Source organism: Miniopterus natalensis, chromosome 3 (genome assembly GCF_054644295.1).
Source record: "Miniopterus natalensis isolate mMinNat1 chromosome 3, mMinNat1.hap1, whole genome shotgun sequence".
Classification (NCBI taxonomy): domain Eukaryota; kingdom Metazoa; phylum Chordata; class Mammalia; order Chiroptera; family Miniopteridae; genus Miniopterus; species Miniopterus natalensis.
Window position 1 is genome coordinate 90,265,416 of NC_142083.1, and position 25,086 is coordinate 90,290,501.

General features: G+C 42.6%; 1 long non-coding RNA gene across 1 annotated transcript in view; it reads right to left on the minus strand.

Moving 5' to 3' along the window:
• The window catches only part of LOC107526810 (uncharacterized), a 564,498-nt gene extending 542,534 nt beyond the window's left edge, over positions 1-21,964 (minus strand). The window contains exons 1-2 of the long non-coding RNA XR_001602227.2: positions 21,959-21,964; positions 21,398-21,460 (exon numbers count right to left, since the gene is read on the minus strand). This is a non-coding gene — a long non-coding RNA (uncharacterized LOC107526810). The remainder of the gene's footprint in view (positions 1-21,397; positions 21,461-21,958) is intronic.
• Between the last annotated feature and the right edge of the window lie 3,122 nt (positions 21,965-25,086).

Consider the following 25,086-nt stretch of genomic DNA (forward strand, 5'->3'; position numbering starts at 1 on the left):
CCCAACCAGTGAGCTGGCATGAATTGGATTAAGATAAGAGCATGCTACTTCCCTTATATGCACTGGCAGATAACCAAGAGGTGCTGGCCCCCTACAGAACACAAAGAATGTCACTGTAGGGATATTCAAAAAGAGTGGAATTTCTTCTTAATGTGGGAACTTTTTCTATGATGTTCCCTGCTACTGTTATTTAAAACATCTTTTCACAGAGATGGTCTTGTAAAGATGCATGGTGACAAAGAATTATTTAGTCCTTACTAAGACATTTATTAATTAGAGAGAAAATGGAAATGATAAGTGGTAAAGGCTGCCTTACAGTGCACGTCCTCTTAGCCCCCACACCTGCTGGGCTGCAGGTATATACTCTGTTTATGGAATTACTTCTGAATCACTGGTATTCACCCATTCACACACTCTGACTCCTTTATGATCTTGATTCTCAGTCCACAACATATATTCATATCCTCATGATACCATCTGCTCACAGTTTAGGTTTGCTGCAGGTTGGGTCAACTGCTACAACCTCGGCTTCTCACAAAGGCAGCATCGATTCATATCCTTCACACCAAGGTCAGTTCTCAGAAACCATTCATGTTGGGAAGACAGAATATGGATAAGACTTGGCATCACCTTCTTGACTCTAAATGCACAAATGAAGAACATCAGACATCACAGGGTCTTCCTTCTCTGGTGTTTTGGGGAGTGAGAGAAAAGATCAGTGTGCCAGAGAGTGCATTTCCTGAGAAATGCACCAAGTTCATAATATAAATACAAAACATTTCTAGAATATCACCATGAAAAGAAGTTGATGAGTTATAAGAAATTCTCTAAACTTTTGGTTTTTTAAAAAATGGGTCACATTGAAAAATGCTCTTCTCAATACAATTTTAAGCTCCTTTAAAGCAGGGATTATGTTGTAAACTGCCCTTAACCACAGAAGAAAACTGGACCAGTGATTAGCACATAGTAGACTTTCAACAAATTATATTTATTGAGCCTCCAAGCATCTCTGAAATCATTTGTGATACATCGTTTTCACACATGGGCTAGAAGATTCCCCATGTTCTCTTTGATTTTCCTCTCTGATTTTCTTCTGCAGCTACACCTCTAGTCTTGCTTATGTTGAGGCAGGATAGTAAGAAGCTAGGATAATTCCTTGGCAAGCAGAATGGGAAACTGAGTCTGCTGATTCATACTGGCCTTATCCAGCACCCTGACTCATCTGTCCCTTTCTCCCTTGTGCAGCCACTCCTTTAATCATTAAACCCTCAGGACACTGAGGCTCTGGTCAGCATAAAATAATCTCAGAAACAAAGCATCGCATCTGTTCACCAGAGAGTCAAAGTTTTGGTCAAACTAGAGATAACATCTAGGCCTCAGTTATGTTTCAGCTCCAGGCCCAGAAAATCAGCAAAACCAGATGAAGCAACGCCATGGCTGGCATCAGGACCAGATGCAATGACCAATGACCCTTGCCCTGGCACTGACAAATCAGTAGATACCATGGCCCTGACCCTATATGCTCATTTTGATGAATCAGCAAACTAAACAACACACCTGGAAAGCTGATGAATATTCTATTGAGATCCTCCCTGAGACCTCCCCTAAAATACCTGCCTTTAGAAAACAGATTAAAACCCCTAAGACAAAGGACCAAGTGCATGCTCTCTTCTTTCATACCTGCACCTTCTTTCTTCAGGAGTGTATCTTTCCTTTCTTTTTCCTAATCTCTAAGGGACCCACAAGACTTACAACCAGTGGAGCAGCAGGCAGCGGCAACTCATCCCAGCTAACCCTCTGAACCTGTCTCCAAGGGCCTTTCTTTTGCCTCTGTAACGTGTTTCCTGAGTCCACACAGCCCAGCTGGCTCACCTCTTCTGCCTCTGTCACTTTCTTGCTGAAAGGCCAAGGCAGCTCTCTGAGCAACCAGCTTTATTCTTCTCTCCAGTGCACTTTTGCTTTGCTTGCTAAATAAACTTCGTTTTGCACTGGAGTTCTTGGCTCTGAATTCTTCCTTTGCTGAACTCAAGAACCAAGGTCCTACATGGACAGTAACAATGTTGCTGCCTTATATTTGCATGATGTGTTCTATTATGAAAACTGTTGTCACATTTATCATGTCATTCAGTTTTCACACCAGCTCTTTAAGGGATCTGTGGTTTTCACAAATGAGAAGACTGAAGCTGAAGAAAGTTTGCAACTGAGAAAGGCCTTGCAGGTAGTGTGTGAAGGGGCTGAAAGTGGAGCACCCCTTTTAGACTCACAATCCAGCCCCTTGTAGGTTATAAATCCAGTCTTCTGTATAGCACATCACGACGTATCAGCTCTTTAAGAGAAGCTCTGAAAGTCAAACCCCACTCTAACACTTACTACACGTGGGTCTTGACTTCTCTGAGTCACGGAGTTCTCATCTTCAAATGGGACTAAGGAGAGATCACAGTTATTGAGCCTTCTGATGTGCTAATTCGTTTTCCTGAGAGGTCAAGGAGCTGCCAACTGTCAGAGGTTGGCTTCAAAGATGGTGAGTGATTCTACTGTCCATCAGCTGCCCTCCCCTGGTTCACTGTTTCTCTTACCCACCGTGATGCTTATTGTGGGCCTGGAAAACCAGGTGATGCACATAATAATAGATACATGAAATATCACAATATAGGTTACAGATTTTTGTGACATAGTTTCCATTTTTATTTATTTTTAAAAAGTTCATAATTACTATATTTTTATTATAATTAATAGAATTGGTTAAGGAAATGTCACTCTCTCTAGATGCATTTTTACCAACAGCACATCTCTACCACTTCCTCCCTCTGCTGGCTTTGTTCTAAGGTAATGCATCTGTTTAGAGAGATGCGTGAAGGATACAAGAGCACATAGTGCCAAGACCTCCCACCTGGGGCCCATACAAATTCAAAAATGAGAACACCAATTTCAAAGCCATCATCTTCCATTTAAGTCGCCTTCCCCGAAATTGATGGAACCAAGTCTCCCGGTCCGCCCTGCGTGTTTAACCGTGTAATCTGCAGCAGAATCCAATAGCATAAATTGATTAAACCCCATCAGATAGTATTCCCTAAACAACTTTTCCTACAATTAAACCATTGTGTTGAAAAGGAATTTGGTTAGGAATACTAATAGGTATCCCAACTGAACTGTAACATTCCTCCAGAGACGTTAGGATCACATTACTCCCCCTTGCTTGACAGTAATATGAAACAAAATCATCTTAATATTTATTCACCAAGTCAAGTAGATACAGTCTCCAGAATCAAACAGCTCCCCCCTCTCTGACCACAAGGGAAAATGTTCTCCCTCCTAGGGTAGAAAGGTAAGACTTGGCACCCGTGCTCTCACTCCCCCTGCCTGTGCCCCTGGAAGACATTGCTAATCAATCACAGCACTCTCCTGCTGAGCTCGGATGCATTCTTCTCAGCAAAACTACAGGGAGCCTTTGCTAATCAGAACTGGCAAGCAAAAAATCTACTTGCCTGTCCTCTTCTGGAGTCTCACTTCACAGAGCCTAGACACAAAACTCCCTGTGATCCAAGCCAGATACCCAAACTTGAGAGCGCCCAAATCCACGGGACAGTGAATCTCTTTTCTCAGTATGGAAGGACCATCCTGGCATATTCAGTTGATTTCATAAAAACCACTTCTCTTGAGTGGCCGACATCTTCTTCAGCACCAGTAGCCAGGGCATTTCCCATTAACCCTAAAGTAATACTTGCATTTCCCCTACAAGTTCTTCTTTCCTTCTTTAATCAAGGCAAATCTATTCAGCTGTTAAAATATGGCTCTAGGAAAATCCTCTGCGTTTTAGCATTTTGTTTCCTGCTCCCCCACTTTAAAAATAATTTTAATTCACTTCAATTGTTCTTAGCCCTGAAGGTATTCAGTAGTTATGCCCCTCTAGGGTTAGCATAAAGTGGTTTTCCTTTCTTCCTCCAGCAAGTGAGGAAGTAGAAAGTCACCTAGTGATATGGAAAATCACTTTTCTATAAATTGATAAATAATGCAACTGACAGGTGACATGTAGTATTTTTTTAAAGAAAAACTCAGATTTCTAAGCATTCGTTTATAGAATATGTTTTAAAAACCAAGTTATAATACCTATGGGGTATAACTTTAAACATGAGTCACTTATTTTAAACTTAATGCAACATACCAAAAAAGTCTGTATCCATTTCTGATTTTTTTTTTTTTTTTTTATTTAAAATGTCAAGGGTTTTCAGATGTGAAGAAATGACTGGACCATTCCATAAACAGAACTCTGAAAAATAAAGTCTCGAAAGCCAGCGAAATATTAGACAAAGGATATAAAACACTGTAAGACAGAAGGGAAGTTATCATAACAGAGACTTCAGACTAGAAATGAGGAAATCTTAAAACTGAAAAATAGAAATATCAGGTGCAAAAAATAAAACAGCTTTAAACAGCCTCCTACAGGGAAGAGGTATTAGAACACTGAGAACATCGATGCAGGGCACTGGAGCCAGTAATGAAGTACAATGAATACTTCTAGTGTGATTTTGAGTAACTACTCAGGTCTACTAGAATGGCCCATGCTCTGTAAGATAGAGCACTATGTTGACTTGCCTATGCTTCATAACTCTTATAGAAAGCAGTGGACATACTCAACAAAAGATTTATCTTCACATGTCTCTCAATACCTGTCTACTCTGCTAGCCCATACCCTGGTTTGTTTCCTCCTCTCTGAACATCTAGAAGGTTCTAGATAATTCACTAAGAGAAGAGACTCCTAAAATCCAAAGGGTAGATTCTCCACCCATCTACCTGACATACCAACGCAGCCCTGAAGGGCCCTGACCAGTGTCTGTGCACCTGTGTGTGTGTCTGTGTGTGTGTTTCTGTATGAAGATGTAAAGCCTGTCCACATTCTGATATAAACACTTTATAAAGGAGAGAACTGATGATCAGAGAAGTTAACGAAATTAACCGTAGTCACAGAGACACTCAGGTCTCTTATACTCAATGGTACTCCTGCTCTCCCTAATGGTTCTGCCTATTAATGTAGCGCGCAGTTGCTACTCAGCCTTTTAAATACATGCTTAGAGCATTCGTATGCTCTGAAATATTGACTCCCATGCAGGGTGTAAAGTCTCATTTGCGTCCTGCAATTATTTTCCCTCTTAGTTTGGATAAAACGCCTCGCACAGTGACACTCAGTAAATGCACGCTGATTGAATTTACTTTGTCCTGCCTTATAGGTTGCCACCATAAAAGTCTCTTAATATTGCTTTCATTTTCATAGCCATTGATTCAATTATTCTTGCTCAAATCTTAAATGAAGCAGGCTGCCCCTCCTCCCAGGCATCCACATATTAGCGGTGTCTTCATCCGTCTTCCATTTACATCTAACTAAACTAATTATTTCCCTGCTATCTCGCACCCCACTGGTGTTACACAAACCGCTGAGACGGCCCTATCTCCTGCAGGCATCGCTTGTATCTTTTCAGCAGCCTGTTGTAACACGGCTGACAGAACTATTAAGAATGTCAGCCTTCAATGCACGAGGAACTTATATAAAGCAAACGATGTCATCTGAGGTAAAACCGGTGACAACAAAGGGAAGCACAAGAGCCAAGAGGACTGCGTCCAAACAAACCTGAACAGGGGAAGGAGAAGCAATTTACTTATTTCTGGGGCAAAAAAATAAAATAAAATAAAACACCAAAGCCAAACAAAACAAAAACAGTGATGTGATTTCTGAAGGTCTTAGAATATACTGCTGGTGGTGACTGGTACACTAAAGAACTTTGCAAATGGTTGGATTTTATGCAACATTGAATAGACGATGATGTATAAATGGGTAGTTAGATTAGATAGACAGATGATAGATAGATGATAGATAGATAGATAGATAGATAGATAGATAGATAGATAGATAGATAGATAGATAGATAGATGATAGATAGATGATAGATAGATAGATAGATAGATAGATAGATAGATAGATAGATAGATAGATAGATAGATAGATAGGTGATAGATAGATATAGATAGATAGATGATAGATAGATAGATGATAGATAGATAGATAGATAGATAGATAGATAGATAGATAGATAGATAGATAGATGATAGATAGATAATAGATGATAGATAGATAGATAATAGATAGATAGATAGATAGATAGATGATAGATAGATGATAGATAGATAGATAGATAGATGATAGATAGATAGATAGATGATAGATAGATAGATAGATAGATAGATAGATAGATAGATAGATAGATAGATAGATAGATAGATAATAGATGATAGATAGATAAACAGACTGATAGATAGATGGACAGGATCCTTGAACTTTTTTCCATTACCGTAGCTGCAGTTCCACTCCAAGCCAATGTCATTCCTCGCCGCCAGACTATCTTAACACACCTCTTAACTATTCTTGCTTTCACTTCACCTCTGTGCAATCCTTCAATACAGTAGCCAGAGTAATATTTTTAAAAATACAAATATAATCACGGTCCTTACTTTTACAGACCCTTTAATGGCTGCCCATGGGACTTGGGATAAAATCTGAAATCCACTTTGATGCTTACGCTCCCCTGTCCCCCTGTCCACACTTTCAGCACAGTCACATGCTTTCGTTCCAGCCAGGCCATCTTTTAGTTCTTCAAGAGCCCCAAATGTTTTGCCCCACCCTTAAAGACTTTTCCCAAGCAAGTCTCACAGCACTTACTACAGTTTATCCGGCAATACTCACTACAGTTTGCAGTTATACATTTATTTGTGTGACTGTCTAATGTCTGTTTCCTCTGGACCATATAAGCCCTCTAGGTTTGGGACACTTGCTACCCTGCTTCTCACTGTGTCCCCAGAGGCTAGAAGCATGACTAGTGCGTTTGATGTGTATTTGTTGAGTGAATGAGAGAATGGCTACAGCCCCCTGCATGATACAGTGAGAGAGCCATTCCTGCAGGGCAGAGAGGAGGGAGAACACCACAGGAAGGGTGGGGTGCCAGAGCCGCTTCCTCACCCGATCAAAGTCTCACAGGGGGAACAGGGGCTTGGCACGTCCTGCCAGTGACTCTGAGCTCAGCACTGTGAGGCCACGAGGGCTGCTGAGGAGGGTGCAGAGAAGAGCAAGGCTGCTGAGCAGCTTCGTGCAGATGCGGCACCTCCAGGCTCTTCGAGGCATGTCGTAGAGTCAGCCCCAGGACAGAAGCTGGCAACCGTGTGGGCCACCTCCATGTGGTGGTAGGATCATGGCTCTCAATAACAAGGTTTTTTTTTTACTTTAGACTGAAATGATTTCAGTTCTTTTATCTCCCTATTCACTTATCTCTTCACTAAAATATTTGAGTAGTCATATAATTACATTGTATATACATATATATATATATATATATATATATATATATAAACATAAATCATATTTATGTAATCTCAAAGGCACAATGCAGTTCCTTGCTTGCTAGTCTTTCACCTTTGTTTTTCTGTGGCTTTTTTCTCAGAACACAACTTCAGTTGCAACCTAATCAAACTGCTTTGAGGCTCCAGGCATGTTGGACATCAGAAGGACTTGCACTTGTGGCTCCGGGCGGCTCTCTGCTTTGCCGTTACTAACGAGTGTCCTTCCTAATGCACAGTCCCTGGTAACTACAGAGAATGCTTCAATTGCCGGTTTCATAGAGCAGAGTACTTGAAGTTCCTCGCTCCTTGTTTGCGTAGACAAGAAGAGAAGGGGGGGTGGGGAAGCTGTTTTTAAAAATCATACTAGGCATCAACTTCATCTCCTTTTTAGAGAAATAGTTATACGTATAACCTATGTCAGGCATGAGCTGAGATCTTCAGGCCCAACCATCCTCAGATTCCTATTGAAGCCAAAAGTCCGCGCCACTATGTCTTTGATGAAATGTACAGTCCCGTTGGCACTTTGGCCCAGGGTCCTGCATAGAGAAAGAATTTAGTGCAGTGGCCAAGACGGCTGGAGTTCAAACCCAGCTCCACCCCTTGCGTGCCCTCCGACTTTGCCCTCTGACTTCGGGTGATCCATGTGACCTCTGTCCGTTTGCTCATCTGTGAAGCAGCAGTGAGTAGCAGGACCTGTCTCACTAAGTCATGAGCAGGATGAAGAAATGTGAGTGCATCGAAAATGCTTGGCCCAAGACCAAAGCCCCAGGCAAATCTCCAACGCATTAGGATTCATCTTCAAAATTGCTGAGGGCAACACCTGCTCTCCACTGCATGAACCCAGGCGCTCGGCACTTCCATCACTCCCCCTGAAAGCTCCCTCCCAAAACCTTTTAAGTAAAAGGCTTTGAAGGAAGAGGTTAACATTATTATCAAATGGAGAGGAGAATGGTGCGAATAGAGTGGAGGATTGGACTGTGACAAAGCAAATGGCTTTAAATTGAACGTTTGCAGTAACACTGATTGCTTGGGGGCCCCTCCCCTCACATAGTTATCAGCTTCCCACCCACTTTCTGGCTGGATCCTAGGGCCTCATGTCTTCTTTTCACATTTTCCTCATCAGAACCACAATATGCCAGGTCTTCTCGAACTAAAATCAAGTGCTGTTTTTGCTACGGTCTTTTGCTAAATTGATTGCTGCCAAAACTATGCTTTCTGGGTCCCAACTCTCCATCCCAAAAGGCTTTCCCCAAACAGACACCTACTCTCCCAAAAAGGAGTTTGTATGTAACTGTCACAAGAAAACGATGGGGCTGAGGAAAGAGAAGTAACTTTACCAAGTTTGCAGAGAAGGTCAATGGGGAGCCAAGATTGAAATCCCCATTTGTCTTCAAGTCAGTGCTTTTTCCACTAGGCCAGCTGCTTCCTTTATTTGAATTTCAATGAACAATTAAATGGGAGCCATTGGATTTAATGAGCACACAAAGCCACAAGACTCACAACTTATTTGGCTTAGCCATGCACAACTTTTATGAACTTCTACTAACAGAATTTTCAGAGGGTTTTGCAGTGTATGGTCCACAAGACTAGTTTGAGAAGAATGCACTTAATGAAGTTCTTATACATGAATATATATATGTGTGTGTGTGTATATATATATATATATATATACATACATACATACATATATACACACATACACATGTGTGTGTATACACAAAGGTATGGTACATTGGACTGGAGAACCATCCCACCCCTGAATTCCAGAATCTCTAAACCTTTGTCAAGAAATAGCATGACATTCACCTCAGATCAGTCAAAGGATCGTGAATTATCCTAGTCTCCTAAATGTTTTGTGCCATTTTTCCTTAGGGCACTGTCATGTCAAAGAGCAATAGGTTGTCTTCCAATCTGGCTTCTTCCTCTGTTCTGTGGGTTCCTTGAAGGTAAAGATTTGATCTGACTCATATTTCCAACCCGTTGCCTAGCTCCTCTTACACATAATCTGAGTCGTCATTATGGGGAAGTAAAATATAGGCAGCCAGGAGCAGAAAGCCCACAAGACAATGAGCTCGCTGTAAATGAACACTATTTAAAAAAAAACAATTTAGCAAAGTGCATTCAAAATCATAAAGATGCTTACATGCTTTGACTGAATAATTCCTCTTGGGGGTATTATTTCCAAGGAAGAAAACTCTGTAGGCTCTGCATTAACTCTGGCAAAAGTGGTGTTAGAGAAAAGCAGGCACCTCCTAGGTGTCCCTGATGGCATAGCATGTAACCTTCCAAATTGTGATTGTAGGGAGTGATACAGTAACAATAAATGCTCAAGCTGAAATTTAAGGGAAAAAATCTTAGTGTCCCATCACAAGACCACAATGACCACGGCTTTGGACCAGGTATCTGGACAGGGATTACCCAGGAAGGTGGGAAAGGAATTACTCCAGCCTCCGGCAGCGGTAGCTATTAGCATGATTCAGGTGCAGGTAAACCTTGTCTTCCCGACTTCTTCAGAGAGTTATCTGTGCGATGAGTTTTCAGTGAGCACAAAGAAGGTCAGTGAGAGCTTGGATTCTGTTCTAAAATGAAAGGTGGGTGCTGGGAGCAGAGCCCCCAGGTGAGAGAGCTCAGCTTGGCATGCAAGACCCGGAGATTGCCACCCTGCAGCCAGACCCGCGCCGGCTGTAGCGTGTGATTACGCTCTCGGGCCATCTGCTCAGGGGCTGTGAAGGCAGCCGTGTGTCCTCCTGCCTGGACGCTGGGGAGGACACCGATCACTAGTCAATCTGCTCGAAATTGCCTCTGACGATTAGTGTGTAATGACTCAGGTAGGTCATGGCCAGGGACGTTTCTGTTATTAACGCATTAGCAGATATAAATGGGCATTGATTCTGCACAGAGCCGAGGTTTATGGACTTGGTGGAGGGATGCTGGCCCTGTGGAGTGGAAATGGTCGCTGCTGGGAGAGGAAACACCTTGCAAGGGCAAGGCAATTCGGGGAGGGTGAGGAGGGTCCTGGAGGAGGCCAGTCAGTTCAAAAAGGAAAAACCCTGGCCCAGGAAATGGAAGAGAAAAACTGACCTGTCTTAAGAGGGATAAATCTTGGCCCTCTTTCATATCAGAGATGGATCTAGTCATATCCTTGCATTCTGAGCCCAGCATGCATCCCTCTCTGTGACTGGCTTACTCCATGAGAGTGAAGACAACTTGGATTGTTATATTCATTTTAAATTTTATTTTACAGTTGTCTCAAGGATTCAGGGTCCTGGGTCTGTTAACTCTACCCTAGTTATTTGGGAAGGAAGGAAGGAAGGAAGGAAGGGAGGGAGGGAGGGAGGGAGGGAGGGAGGCATTGCCAGGGTCAGAAAATTAATGCAAAGGAGGTCAAGTCAGTAAGAGAGGAGTTATGTGACTGTTCTGAGCAACAATAATAGTAATCATTGTTATCACTTATTTAGCACTGACAGTATGCCAGGCGTAGAGTTAGGGTTGGCATGTTCCAAGGCAAGGATCCTCATTTCTGAAAATAATTACCTGAATTCAAAAGAAACTAGGCACGTATTTTTTAAGAAAATTTCCTGGCTGTCAGGACCTGGAATAAAGTTTATCTTTTTGCTTTGGAGCTTCTCAAAAGTTGAAGAAATCTGTAGCCTCCTCCTTTAGGAGACACCACAATCCTGTTTCCAGAACTTATTAACCAGCCATTTCACCAAAATTTGTGTTTGTCCTTTGCAATTTCCAGCCATTGTGCAGGTTCACCAATGTCTTCCATAAACAACCGCACATCACAATGTTGAGCGGAAGCAGCAAGTAGATACAATCATTTGCTTAAGTGAAGAGATTTAGCAGAAATCCCAAGTCATTGTTTTCCTTGGGTCTTTCAATTGGAAACTGATGAGTAATTAGGGTGCATACAAAGATTACACATTTTTGGTGCTCAAGCAAATATAAGAGGTTGCAGGTGAACCCTGCTCTCATTTGTCCTAATTCTCTAATGCAATCAAGAGGGAGGATCAAATTATACAAATATCAGTTTATTAATATACCAAAGAGAAAGCCAACTTTCTATCGGGACTGTATTATTCCTGAACCTGTTTGGTGAATTTTCCTGTCCAGGAGACCATGAGCTCACTTCTGCCCGCAGGTGGGGCAGGAGAGGCCACTGCTGGTCATGGCCCATCAATCTCTGCCTCACTGGGGTAATGATACTTTCCTTCAACCTGCTCTTCTGGCCTAGTTTCTGTCTTTCATGCCTGTTCACTGAATTCCAACTTGGAAGGGGCCTTAGTTACAGATGATTCTAGTTCAGTTCTTTATTATTATTATTATTATTATTATTATTATTATTAAAATGAGGAAATTGAAGTCAGATTGGTCAAACATGTTGTTAAGATCATGTGGTCAATTCATAAAGCCAGGACAGAAGCCTGGCTCTCTCGAGGTTGGGTAGAGAGCTCTGAATGAGAGAAAAATGGTTTCAAAATACAAGGAGTACAGTCATCTTTCACAGCCCTAATCCATGCAACTGAGCAAGTCATCCATAATATAAATATGCTTGTCACTGAGGGGAATGTTAGGGTTAGAGCAGTGACTGGGACAGCTATGCATCATGCCTCCAGGGCCCCCCTGGTCCACAGAGGAGACACATAATGCCCAAGTAATAAACAGGTGCTTAGAGTGAATGATGAGCTCCAGGGTAGGTTTAAACTGGATGAAATGGTGAGGCTACCAGGCAGGCAGTGGGCTGCCACTTCAGGCTTCTCCGTCTTTAGCCAGGGCACTTGCATCCTACTATCGTACAAACCTTCCTTATAACTTCCATTCTTTCTGATGGCCCTCTTTTCTAACAAGAAGAGAGCAGAAAGAAATGTTTTTTTTCCCATCATTTCTCTGCCTGCACACTTTGCCTCCCATTTTCATATACTCATTAAATCAAAAAGATCCCCTGTAAATGGCCCACAGCTTCTTTATCCACTCATATACTGATGCGCACTTGAGCTGTTTCCAGATCTTAGCTATTGTAAATTGCGCTGCTATGAACATAGGGGTGCACAAGTTCTTTCTTTATGACTGGTGTTTCCGGTTTCTTAGGGCATATTTCTAGAAGTGGGATCACTGGGTCAAATGGCAGGTCAATTTTTAATTTTTTGAGCAAACTCCATACTGTTTTCCACAGTGGCTGCCCCAGTCTGCATTCCCACCTGCAGTGCACCAGGGCTCCCCTTTCTCCACACCCTCGCCAGCACTTGCCATCATTGATTTGTTGATGGCAGCCACTCTGACAGGTGTGAAGTGATACCTCATTGTGGTTTAATTTGCATCTCTCTGATGATTAGTGACTCTGAGCATGCTTTCATATGTCTCTTGGCCATCTGTATGTCCTCTTTGGAGAAGCGTCTATTTAAGTCCTTTGCCCATTTTTTAATTGGGTTGTTTGTCTTTTTATTAAGTTGTATACACCATGGAATACTATGCAGCTGTAAAAACGGAGGATCCCTTATCCTTTGGGACAGCATGAATGGAACTGGAGAGTATTATGCTAAGCAGAACAAGCCAGTCAGAGGACAAGTACCACATGATATCACTCATCTGTGGAATCTAATAAACAAAATAAACTGATGAACAAAATAGATCCAAAGGCACAGAAGCATGGAACAAACTGAGGGATCTCAGAGAGAAGGCAGGGAGTGGGGGAGTGGGTAGGGAGAGATTAATCAAAGAACTTATATGCTTATATGCATAACCCATGGACACAGACATTGGTATGAGGAAGGCCTAGGGGTGGGGTGGATGCAAGGTGGAGGTTATCAATGGGGGGGGGGGAGTGGACATCTATAATACTTTCAACAGTAAAGATAATGTTTTGAAAAAAATCCCCTAGACTTCCATTCCTTATCTAGCACAGGGGAGGCAGGCAGAGAAAGAAAAACTTAACAGACCTCGCTATGCAGCAGCTAGAGAGAGGCAAGAGATACCTGTATGGAATGTGTGGACAAGAATGTATGATGGTGGTTGGTTGGTAAAGTGTCAAAGCAAATGGGAAGGTCAGTGAGAGTTACCAAATGAGCATCATTTTGTGTGCCCACTAAACCATGGGACTCTAAATATAGCTGGCATGAAACTCACCCTGCGCTTGGTAATAGATTAAATGAATACTCTTACATCACTTTTCTCTTCTCCTCCCTCCCTCTTGTATTCCAACTGATGCCTGATCTCCCATTTCCAGTCAATCTGCTGACTGTTTTAACTTGAGAGAATTCTGCTTCCCTGGATGACAATCATTGTTCTTTCTCTTTCCATTCACCCTTATTGTTCTATCTTGTCTGCTCCATTGAGCTTCAGATTCTAAAAAAAAATATTATCATGGGGTCAAACGTTTACACTGAAAACAGACTTAGTATTTTCTTTATCGTGGGGGAAATCAGGAAACTGAGCACACAGGGAAAAGTTCATTCATCAGGAGGGTCTTAACAGTGGTCCATACAGAAGTGTAGACTAAGAGAATGGAAAAGGGATTCCCTGCTGGTGAGACCTAGAGTAGCAAATGCGTGGAGTTGGGGAATAAACATCTTTGGCAGTCAGGAGCTCAACTAGCCTAGTTGGAACAGAAGGCATTTAGAGATTCTCAAAGAACGGCAAAGTGATAGATAGGGGTGAGCTTACTGCACAAGCAAGTAGATGATATCCATGTTGCAGGAATGTTAGTCCTTCTATATGCAGAATGGAATCCGGAAGGTGGTTTTAGGCATGATGACCACTTAAGAAGACTTCGCAGCCATGTGAGGAAGGAGTAACAGGAGGGATATGCCAACAGAGGGAATGGAAAGAAGGCTTGTTAAAGGCCCATGTCAAAACTTACACTGTTCTCAGTGGTGGACAAAAATCTAGACAAAGCCAGTGATGAGAGAAGCTGGGACTGGGGCACCTGGGGAGAGAATGATGAGAGTGGGATTTGGTCTGACTTTAGGCATTTTGAGTGAAAAGTGACACTCAGAAGGAGGTTTAGCAATCTATGCTGCATATGGCATTGTAATTCAGGGACCAATTTGCAGCTTGTTGCTCTAGGCCTATCAGTTGACAAAACAGAAGTGAAAGCTTAAAAGAACATTGAGTGGTTAACTAGGGGACAAGACACAGTCATCACGGAGATCCAGACTGATCTCAATTCTGTTCCTCCCCCTTATATAATACTCCATCAGAAGATGGGAAGCACCCATCCTTTATTCATTCCCTCAGCCCCTCCATCTGTTTGCCCACCACTACATCCAAAAAGTATTGATTGTCTACTATGGGCCAGTACTACAGCAGGTGCTGTGGATATAATCAGAGGTTACGTACTATTTAATAACCAGCATTGGACAAGTGCCAACCAGTTAGAGGGGATACATGCTGTGGTACTGAAGGATCATTAACCCTTTAGTTCTGGATCAAGGGTCCATGCTGTAGAAGATGGAATATGGAATTGCTGAAGTTGGAAGATACTTAGGGGTTTGAGAGAGCAGCAGTACACCAACCAATTACCACCTTGATGTATATGGGCTGAGTATCAGCTTAGATGCAAGGACGGACAATTAAGACCTGGCCCCTGTATTCATAGGGCCTCTTGTCCAAAGCTGTCTTGTCTGTTATGGTAGATTGTTACTAGCACATAATACAGTTTACATTTAATTAATGGAAAGTAAATAAAAATTTAAAACTTAGTTCTCAGACACAGAAGTCACATTTCAAGTGCTCAATGGCCATATGTGGGTAGTGGTCACCATAATGGACAGCACAGATAAAGAATATCCTTGTCATCATAGAATAGTCCATTGGACATTGTTAGACTAAAGAAAAAGACAAACATTACATCACTTTTTTCAGTTAATTAATCAGTACTAATTTTGATATAGCATATTGTGAAAGTGTAACCTGACAGGAGATACAGATCAAAGGAAAGCTTCTACTAAAAGTTAAACTTAAAAGTTGTAGGAAATCATTCTGAGGCTGAAGTCCAACCAATGACCCTGCTACCACCAGCTTCGTGGAGCCTTCCTTTCATATACAGATCACAAAGGGATGTGGAGAGTTAGGATCCAACATAAATGTTGGTTCATGTGAGCCAACTCTCGGTATTGTGTACAGTAGCAAATCCATGTCCAAAGGGACCCAATGTGAATGGAACATTCTGCAAAAATATTAAACAATGAAAGATAACCAGACTTTGGAAGTAGTGAATGGGCATTAATTTTCTAAAGCCATTGGAGACATCAAAGCTCTGACTCAGACCAAGGAAAGATAGTAGCCCCAACATTAGTCCAGGGATAAGGTTAGATATGAGCAAATTCTGGGTGTCAGTAAATACGGTACTCAAATCATCCCACAACTACATCAGAATTACAACTAAACTACAGAACAATCATCATTCAGAACAGACTGAAATCTAGCTGAAAAGAAGTCCTATAACTAAGGATATAAAGAAGAAGCCACGTCAAGACTGGTAGGAGGGGTGGAGATGCAGAACTGACTGATCCCACACCCACATGTGGCAGATAAAAATCAGGAGGGATATCTTGGCTGTGGAGATCCTACCTGAGGACCGAAAGGTCCCAGCCCCAAGCCAGGGCTCCCAGCCCAGGGTACCAATGCAGGAAGAAAAGTCCAGATAATGTATGGGTGTAAAAACCATCAGGGACTGTGGCTGAGTCAGAAGGAGGACTGCTGGAGTCCCAGGCATCCCTCTTAAAGGGCCAGCACATGGAAGCTCCAATGCTGGGACAGCAGCTCATGAGGCACCAATGACATAAGGGAAGGAACTGCATTTCTGGCATCAGGGCAAGGGCCTGAGGAGTGCAGCTTTCTTCCAGACAAAAGCACTGGAAGAGGTTATTGATCCTTTTCTGAGACCTATCGCCCTACAGAGAGAGCAGGCAGGTGCCCTATCTGAGTCTCCATCAACCTGACTCACACTGTTTACTCCATCCTGGTAATTCCCTGAGACCCTGCCTCACTCAACTTGTGGACCCATCCAAGATGTTTCCAATGGCTTTTCCATACAAACTGCCTGTCTTGGCTCATGCTTCAGACTTCCCTAAAATATCTCAAACAAACATAATCTGGCTTCGGCGTGCCCCAGGCTTCTTGCTAAGTGACTCCCAGGCTCAGCACTAGTGGCAGCCAGGCTTGGTTTGCAGCTTGGCTTCTCCTGGGCACCTCCAAGCCCAGAAAAAGTAGCAACCATCCGCAGATCATTTTGTAGTACATGCCAGATGACCTTGGGCAGGGCACAGGTAGCAGCTGACCTTGGCCTGAACCATCTGAGAGGCCTCAGAGCCAGAGCACCTGGTGGACAGCTTCCAACCATGTTGAAGCGCCACCGAACCACCTTCACATGTGACACACTCAAGGAGCAGACTCAGTGAGTACCAGAGCCTGGCTGAAGTAAGTTCTGCTACATGAAGTCTGCCCCTGTGCAGCTGATCCTCCATGGTGGTCAGGGCTAATCCTTGAAGCCAATTGGCCTGGGAGTAAATCCCTCCTATTGAAGTGCCAACAGCAATCAAGGCTCAACTACAACAGGAGGGTGAACACAGCCCACACAAGGGGGCACAATGGAATGCCCAGCTTCGGTGACTGCAGAGGCTGTGCCACTGTGCCCTATAGGACACCTAGTACATAAGGCCACCCCACCAAGCCAGGGACACATAGCAACTCTACCTTATACATACAAATAAACATAGGGAGGCAGCCAAAATGAGGAGACAAATAAATGCATCCCAAATGGAAGAACAGAACAAAATTCTAGAAAAAGGACTAAACAAAAAGGAGAGGAGAAAAAAAATCTACCAGATGCAGAGTTCAAAACACTGGCTGTAAGGATGCCGAATGAAATCAGAGGAAGAGTAGATAACTTTAGTGAAAACTTCAACAATGAGATAGGAAACAAAAACAGAGACAGAAAACATAAAACAAAACAATAAAACACACAGTCATAAATGAAGAACACATTAGAGAGAACCAACAGTGGAGTTGATGAAGCAGAGGATCAAATCAGAGATTAGGAAGATAAGTAATAAAAATCACCCAATCAGAACAGCAAAGAGAAAAAAGAATTCAAAAAAATGAGGACAGTCTAAGGAGTCTCTGGGACAACTTCAAGCATTCCAACATTTGCATCATGGGGATGAAGAAGGAGAAGAGAGAGCAAGAAATTGAAAACCTATGTGAAACAAATAATGGTGGAAACTTCCCTAACCTGGTGAAGGAAATAGACATACAAGTTCAGGAAGCACAGAGAGTTCCAAACGAGATGAACCCAAAGAGGCCCACATCAAGACCCATCATAATTAAAATGCCAAAGGTTAAAGGCAAAGAGAGAATCTTAAAAATAGCAAGAGAAGAGCAATTAGTTACCTACAAAATAACTCCCATAAGGCTGTCGGCTAGTTTCTCAAAAGAAACTTTTCAGGCCAGGAGGGACTGGAGATATATTCAAAGTGAGGCAAAACAACAACCTACAACCAAGATTGCTCTACCCAGCAAAGTTGCCAGTTAGACTTGAAGACAGATTTCCAGGCAAAAACAGAGCTAAAAGGAGTTCATCACTACCAAATCAGTATTATAAGAAATGTTAAAGGATCATCTGTTAGAAGAAAAATAAAAAAGGTCAAATATATGAATAATAAGATGGCAATAAATACCTGTCAACAATTACTTGCGAGTGGATTAAATGCTCCAACTGAAAGACATATGAGTGGATAACAAAACAAGACCTTAACATATGCTTCCTTCAAGAGAGCCACTTCTGGTCAAAAGACACACAGAGACTGAAAGTATAGGGATAGGAATAGATATTTCATGAAAATGGAAAAAAAACAAACAAAAAAAATACTTATACCAGACAAAACAGACTTTAAAACAAAGGCTATACCAAGAGATAAAGGACCCAGCAATTCCACTTCTGGGTATTTATCTGAAGAAACTCAAAACACTAAATCGAAAAGGCATATGCATCCATATGTTCATTGCAGCATTATTTACAACAGCCAAGATATGGAAGCAACCTAAGTGACAACCAATAGATGAATGGATAAAGAAGATATGATGCGTATATCCAGTGGAATATGACTCAGCCAAGTAAAAGAATGAAATCTTGCCATCTGCAACTACATGGATGGACCTAGGGGGTACTGTGGTGAGTGGAATTAAGTCAGACAAAGGAAGACAAATGCCATATGATTCCACTTATATGTGGATTTAAAAAAACAAAACAAAGCAAACAAGCATAACAGAAAGAGACTCATAGATCCAGAGAACATTTTGAAGGTTGCCAATGGAAGGGGGTTTGGGGCATAGATGCAGAAGGTGAAGGGGTTGAGAAGTACAAATTGGAAGTTACTGAACAGTCATGGGGATAGAGTCAATAATATCATAATAACTATGTGTGATGTCAGGTGGGGAACAGATTTATTGGGTGATCCTTTAATAAGTTGTATATCCCTAATCACTATGTTGTGCACCTGAAACTAATATAATATTGCATGGCAACTGTAACTGAAAGTTTAAAAATTGCTAAAAAATAAAATAAAAAGGGATATTTAGACGATCGAGCTAGAACTTGAGAACTTAACTCTAGACCAGATCTAAAAAGGATCTGTCTATGCTTGTCAGGGCAGGCTGGCGGTCAAGTACGTTCTTCACTGATGTCATTCTGTGTCAGTCTCCTTGAAAGTCCTGAACTGCAATCCTCAAGTAGAGCTTGGTGAAAAGGAGGAGGGGAAATAAAGTCAACAATACTGTGATGAGTTTTCACAGTGACAGAGGATCACTAGAATTAGTGATCACACTATAAGGTATAAAAATGTCACATCGCAACATTGTACCTAAAATTAAAAAGCGAATATAATACCAGATACCAACTACACTTTAAAAAAAAAAAAGCAAATAAAGATCTCGATTAGGAAAAAAAAAAAAGAAATGAATAAATTCCAACTGCAAATTCACTGCTCTCAGTACACTCGCCTGAAAGACTGGGGCAGTTTCCAAACCTGCACCAGAGGTTATTGGTGAAGGGGACACAAGGTCCAAGCGTATGGCCAACATAGCCATCAGGTCATGTTTTCCTGGTAACCAAGCAACCTCCCAGAACCCCATCTTTGTTCGGGGAGGGGTGACCTCTTGGGCCCGGAAGTTGATCGAGGCTCACCAGGCCCTAGAAGCTTTGATCGCAAGGAAAGCATCACAATCTATTCGACACACACGAAGCCGGCAGCTGCTCTAACTATCCCCAATGAGGAGTTTTTCCAATTCTTCCTTTTTAAGTTTTTTTCAAATGATCACATATCTGCACACTGGTTTGCAGCAGCAAATTAATAATTTTTTTTTCTCTTTAGACTGCAATTGTAGGTATGGAAACGCCATATCGAAAGACAAATTAACATGAGTTCCTTACAACACTTTTACTAATTATCTCGGAGACCAGAGCCTCCCCTAGGTTAGAAACTTCAGCCCCAATTCAGGGTTGGAACATGAATTTCTTTCTGAGAGGCAGTAATTTGTATCATGTTGAGAAGGTAGAGACAAGGGTGGGAGGGTCACGGGTAATGGGAAAACCCATCCTCGAAACCTTCCTTCCTCCATCCCTCCCCTGCTCCAGCCCCACAAAGGCGGCTAGGAGGATAGTGCTGGAAACCGAAAAAAAAATAAAGTAGCATCCATATTTAACGTCACACCCAATAGATTTGAACAGAATACGTGCCAAACACCCCTCTCCTTTTCACTTGCGAAAATCTCGCAATTTTCAGGAAATGCTGTAGCCTGAACTTCAAAGGCATTACAAGATAGACGTAGCATGTAGGGAATTAGGCATAAAATTTCCTTTATTATTGGGAACAAAAGCTGTGGGTTTAATCTTCTATGTGTTACAGGCTTTAGCCGATCAGGGCTACACTAAGCCATTCTGATGTAGGGAACAGCAAAGACACCATATTTTTATTCCTCTCCACCCCCCCTTCTCTCTGCTCGCATATGCAAATTCCATAGCGATGAGGGGGTCATGAGATACCTCTGAGGGCAAAAGAATTTCCTTTGATGGGCCTCTGCCAGGCCTGGAGCCCCACAGCCTCCGAGTCTCCCTGCCCCTTTATGAGATTTGATATGTCAAATTACACTCCGCCACCATGAGAAGTAGAATACATTAAGAAATTCTGAAACCTATGAGGAAACTACATCTTTAAAAAATAAACATTCCCATCAGTTAGCCTTTTAAATTTTGATACTTGTTAAATTATTAGGGATTTATTCATAAAACAAGCTGTTTGCCCACAGCACTGCTGCCGAGGAGAGCTGATGTCAGAGATGACGTGGGGGTGCTGTGCCCCACCATCTAACGCTAACACAGGATAAACAATAAGAGTTGGGGAAACTGGACAAAACACTGCTGGCTTCACCGAAAAATAAAGTCCTGAGCAACGAGAGAGGCAGATGGCTGAAAGTGCTTACTAGCTAAACACAAATGAAATTCCTAAAATGTACCCCAGCATCTCACAGTACAGAATTTCTCTTTTGCAGTCATTTGTATACAGTAATAACGTATTCTGGCTCAAAAGGAGTGAAGGAATTGTTCGTCAGTGCCTCAAGAAATATGTGGTCTCCCTAGCTGGTCTGGGTTTCCTGGCATTTCTTTTTACTGGGCCAGGCCGTGTGACTGGGAGAGGAAGGCGAAACGTCTCCTAACGAAAGAAAACTCAGGGGACTGAAGGAAAGCGTGAACACAGTGAACCTAATCCCCAGCCAGGAAGGGCAGGGCGAACCCCTCCACACTCTCACACATATCCTCTGTTCATTGCGGGGGTTCTGCCAGCAAACCCCCCTCTCATCGCTGAGTCCAATGCTGTCCTGCAGAAAAGAAAGACCCAGGCAGGCGGCGAAGTGCTTTCGGGGACCTCCGGCTGGCTGCAGAGAGCCTTTCAGAGGGAGTAAGATCAGAGAAATGGACGCATTTATGTAACAAATGTGCCAAAGTGGTCGCACTTACTGAATGCTGAGCCAGATCAAGGAAGCTGTAGGTTCCACTTGCATGAGTTCTCTGAGCAGTTTCCTAGACAAGAGAAGAAGGAAGCCTTGAGAATTGAGGAACGCAATCTGGAACTGTGTTAGCATCATTTTTGTCATGGTAATCTCTGGTTAACCGCTAAAATAGGCTCTTGACCATACAGTGACTTTAACAGTGAGGATAATGATGATGATGAAAGTGATGAAAATCATGCCTGGAAATAGATTTTCATGGAATCCTTTTTCACTCCAGTTAGAAAGGTATTAATTACTATTTCCTCTACTGCAGAAGAGGAAACTGAGGCTCAGATAGCTCAAGTAAGTTGCCCAAAGCACGCATGTAGGTGGTGGAGCCTGGACTTGAACTTGGGCAACTGGACACCAAGTTTGGAACCACTCTGCTATACTCTTTTTTTTTTTTTTTTTAAATATATCTTTATTGATTTCTGCTATACTCTTGTCTTACACAGTGAGCTCTTTGTCACAGGATGTGTCCCAAGACAGGCTGGAGGCCAATCTTTCAGAAATATTATTCTGGACTTACCTGCATAGTTAGGTGGGAGGAAATCAACTCTAAATTTCCTTTTAACTCTGGAACCCCAAGATTTTGTAATTCTCAATCCCACGATAGGTAAAGTCCAAAAAGACTTCATTTACAATGAATAAAACTGTGATATAAGATGCCCATCAATAACAAATTTCACAAACATGGCTATCTTCATCCAATCAGGAGTAAGATTCATTTTCACTAATATTTAAATAAGCTAATATCAATCACCTGAACTGCAAATTACCATTATAATCTCATATAATTCAATGAGTTGGGGGAGAGGTCATCTCCAACCAGGAAAATGAAAATTTACTAATAGATCTGAAAGACGCAGATGATATCCTGTACCCAAGAGAGTTGACCCTGACCTGCTTCCTCCCTGGGAGAAACTGAACTAGAACAATAGGACTGGTTGGCAGCATTCTAGAATCCCCACCCAGTGCTCTTTCAGTCACTCCTAGAAAGTAGCAATGCAATTTATACCACAACTCAATGCAATTCGAGAGTTTCAGAGCTTAATTATTAACATTACTTGCAGATATCTGTTTAGAAAATATGCCCCCTTTCTTAATATGATGAGCTTTTTTTTTAATACTTCACATTTGGTGAGCTCACTGGTGTTGATAAAATAGAATGCCTGAGAACACCAAACAGTTCTAAAATATTAGAAAGAGAGACCTGGGTCTGATGACAATGCTTATCCATCCATCCATCCATCCATCCATCCATCCATCCATCCATCCATCCATCTTCCTTGCTTCCTCCCTCCCTCCTTTCCTTCCTTTCCTTCATCCATCCATCCCACTCACCCATGGCTCCACTACCTACTAGCTCTGTGACCATGGAAGAGTCACTTAACCTTGCTTGTCTCAGCTTCCTCCTCTGTAAAATGGAAATAAACATAATACCTACCTCAACAAATTGAATTAAGGTGAATATTAAGTGTTAATATATGTAAAGTACTTAGTATTGTACCTGCCCCAAAAGTTTATTATTTCTTACGCCCTCTTTTTACGCCGGGCACTGTCCTCCTGGCACCTGCAGTCCAGTGGGGAGGACAGACCTTGGCCGGGGATGCCGGGGAAAGCTTCACCAAGGAAGCGGAAATAAAGCTGAGATTGTAAGGATGAGACGTAGGTAACCAGATGAAGTGGAAGAACAGGACTTGGAGAAGACTTCGGACAGTTAGCAAGTGAATAGCCAAATTCTCTATGTTGATCTTCTATAAATTCATAGTGTGCCTCAGCTGCAGAATTATGTGGGCCATCATCATCATCATCATGGAAATATACTAGTAGTAAGAGTAGTTTTAGTGAATCTATAGTATATCCTAGTCCTTGTATCAAAATCTATATAAATCCTCTTATTTATTAAAAATAATGATCGCTCCTATGGTCGGTTCAACCTTCTTAATCCCTGCCCCTTCTCCTCCCCACTCACTTCCTTCACCCACTAACACACCAGCTCACATAATCTAAGACCTATCTAACTGGACTACTTAAAAGACACAGGCACTGTGTCCCCTCTAGCCCCTTGGTCCCATCTTTCTTCTTGAAATGCCCTTCACGTGGGCCAATCTGAACACATTCTTCAAGGCCCACCCAAGTGTGAACTTCTCTCTGCAGTGTTCACTGACCCTTCTATTTCTGCTGGCCTTTCTCATGTCCTAACAAGAATCATATGCTCTCTCTAACCCTCTGTAGACTTGGCCTGCCCAGCTGTGAACTCCAAGAGGGCAAGGACAATGTTTTATTCAGCTCAGTAGCCTTATCCTCTGGCACAATGCCCAGCCACTTAGCAGCTGCTCACCACACTGGGTAGCATAAGAAGCTTCCTCGCTGGCCCACAGGGTTACATCACCAAGGAAGGGCCAGGGCTTCATTCAAGAGAAGCCTTTCTCTGAGCACCATGGCCTTCTCTGGCCTCTCATACTAGGTGCCCAGATAATACTGTTAATTGCATGTCCATGTCAGCTTGATGCCCACACCTTTATAAAACTTTTTAATCCAACCTGCAGCTGCAATGAATTTTATAGACCCCACCCTTACTTTAATAAGAATCTGTCAATTGCTCCAGTTGCATTGTTTCGTGAAAACAAAGGCTGAGAACCATTGTTACAAGGTGAGAATAGAAAGGGTCATTAGCAATGGCCCCAGACAGTTAGAAAAATCAAAGATGCTCTCTAAGTTCCAGCGGAGGGACATAGTTTAAACAAAAAAGCCTTCTCTTGAGTTTGCAATCACTCTTGCAAATGACCTAAAGAACAATTTGCAGTCAGGGGGAATCTTGGGCCCTGGTGGGACAGGGTGGAATTTTCAGGGTACTGAGACTGAGCTGGAGCCAAAGAGCTGCAAGTGGAGGACACGAGATGCCAAAGGGCATGGGAACCAAGTCCCACAGAGTGGGGGTGAGCTCTCCACCCAGCATTAGTTGCAATCACTTCTGCACTCCTTCCTAAAGGATGCACAAAAGCCAACCAATTACTTCCAAACACTGAAGTTGATGACCCTGGCAGGCAGTATCTCATTTAAGTTTGTAATTGAGACTGTAGACGGGGCTGGCTACTGCAAAGATTCCACTTCCACGGACTCTGCCATGGATGACTTCATGGCTTTCCCCATGCAGATGACCCTGAAATAGGCTGCTAAGATCTCTTCCTGCCTTCATGTTGCGCCTCTCAGACCTTCATGGAGCTGGCAGAAATGCGATGCACCGTGCGACTTGTTTCATCCCCACATTGAGGGCTTCCCATCCTGTGCAGGATGGACCCTTGTCCCTGTGACACCTTGCATGGTGTGCTCCTAGTCACAACTCTGGCCTTATTTATTTATTAGTGAGCAGGTACCCCCTCCCTCCAGACCCCTTGTGTACCAGCCCCAGGGACCTTCCGTTTCTGGACCACCCTATACCCCCCACCAGCCACAGGGAAGCTGTGCAGGTCGTATCTTTGACCTGGGACGGTCTTAACACTCAGTTAACTCACATCCATCCCTAATTCCTAATGAAAACCCCTACTCCCGGTCTCAAGAGCCCACTATCTCTCCTTCAGAGCACATAATAAAGCTATCGTTTAACAGTTACAAATGACTTGATTAAAGGCTGCCTGTTTCACCAGGATGCTA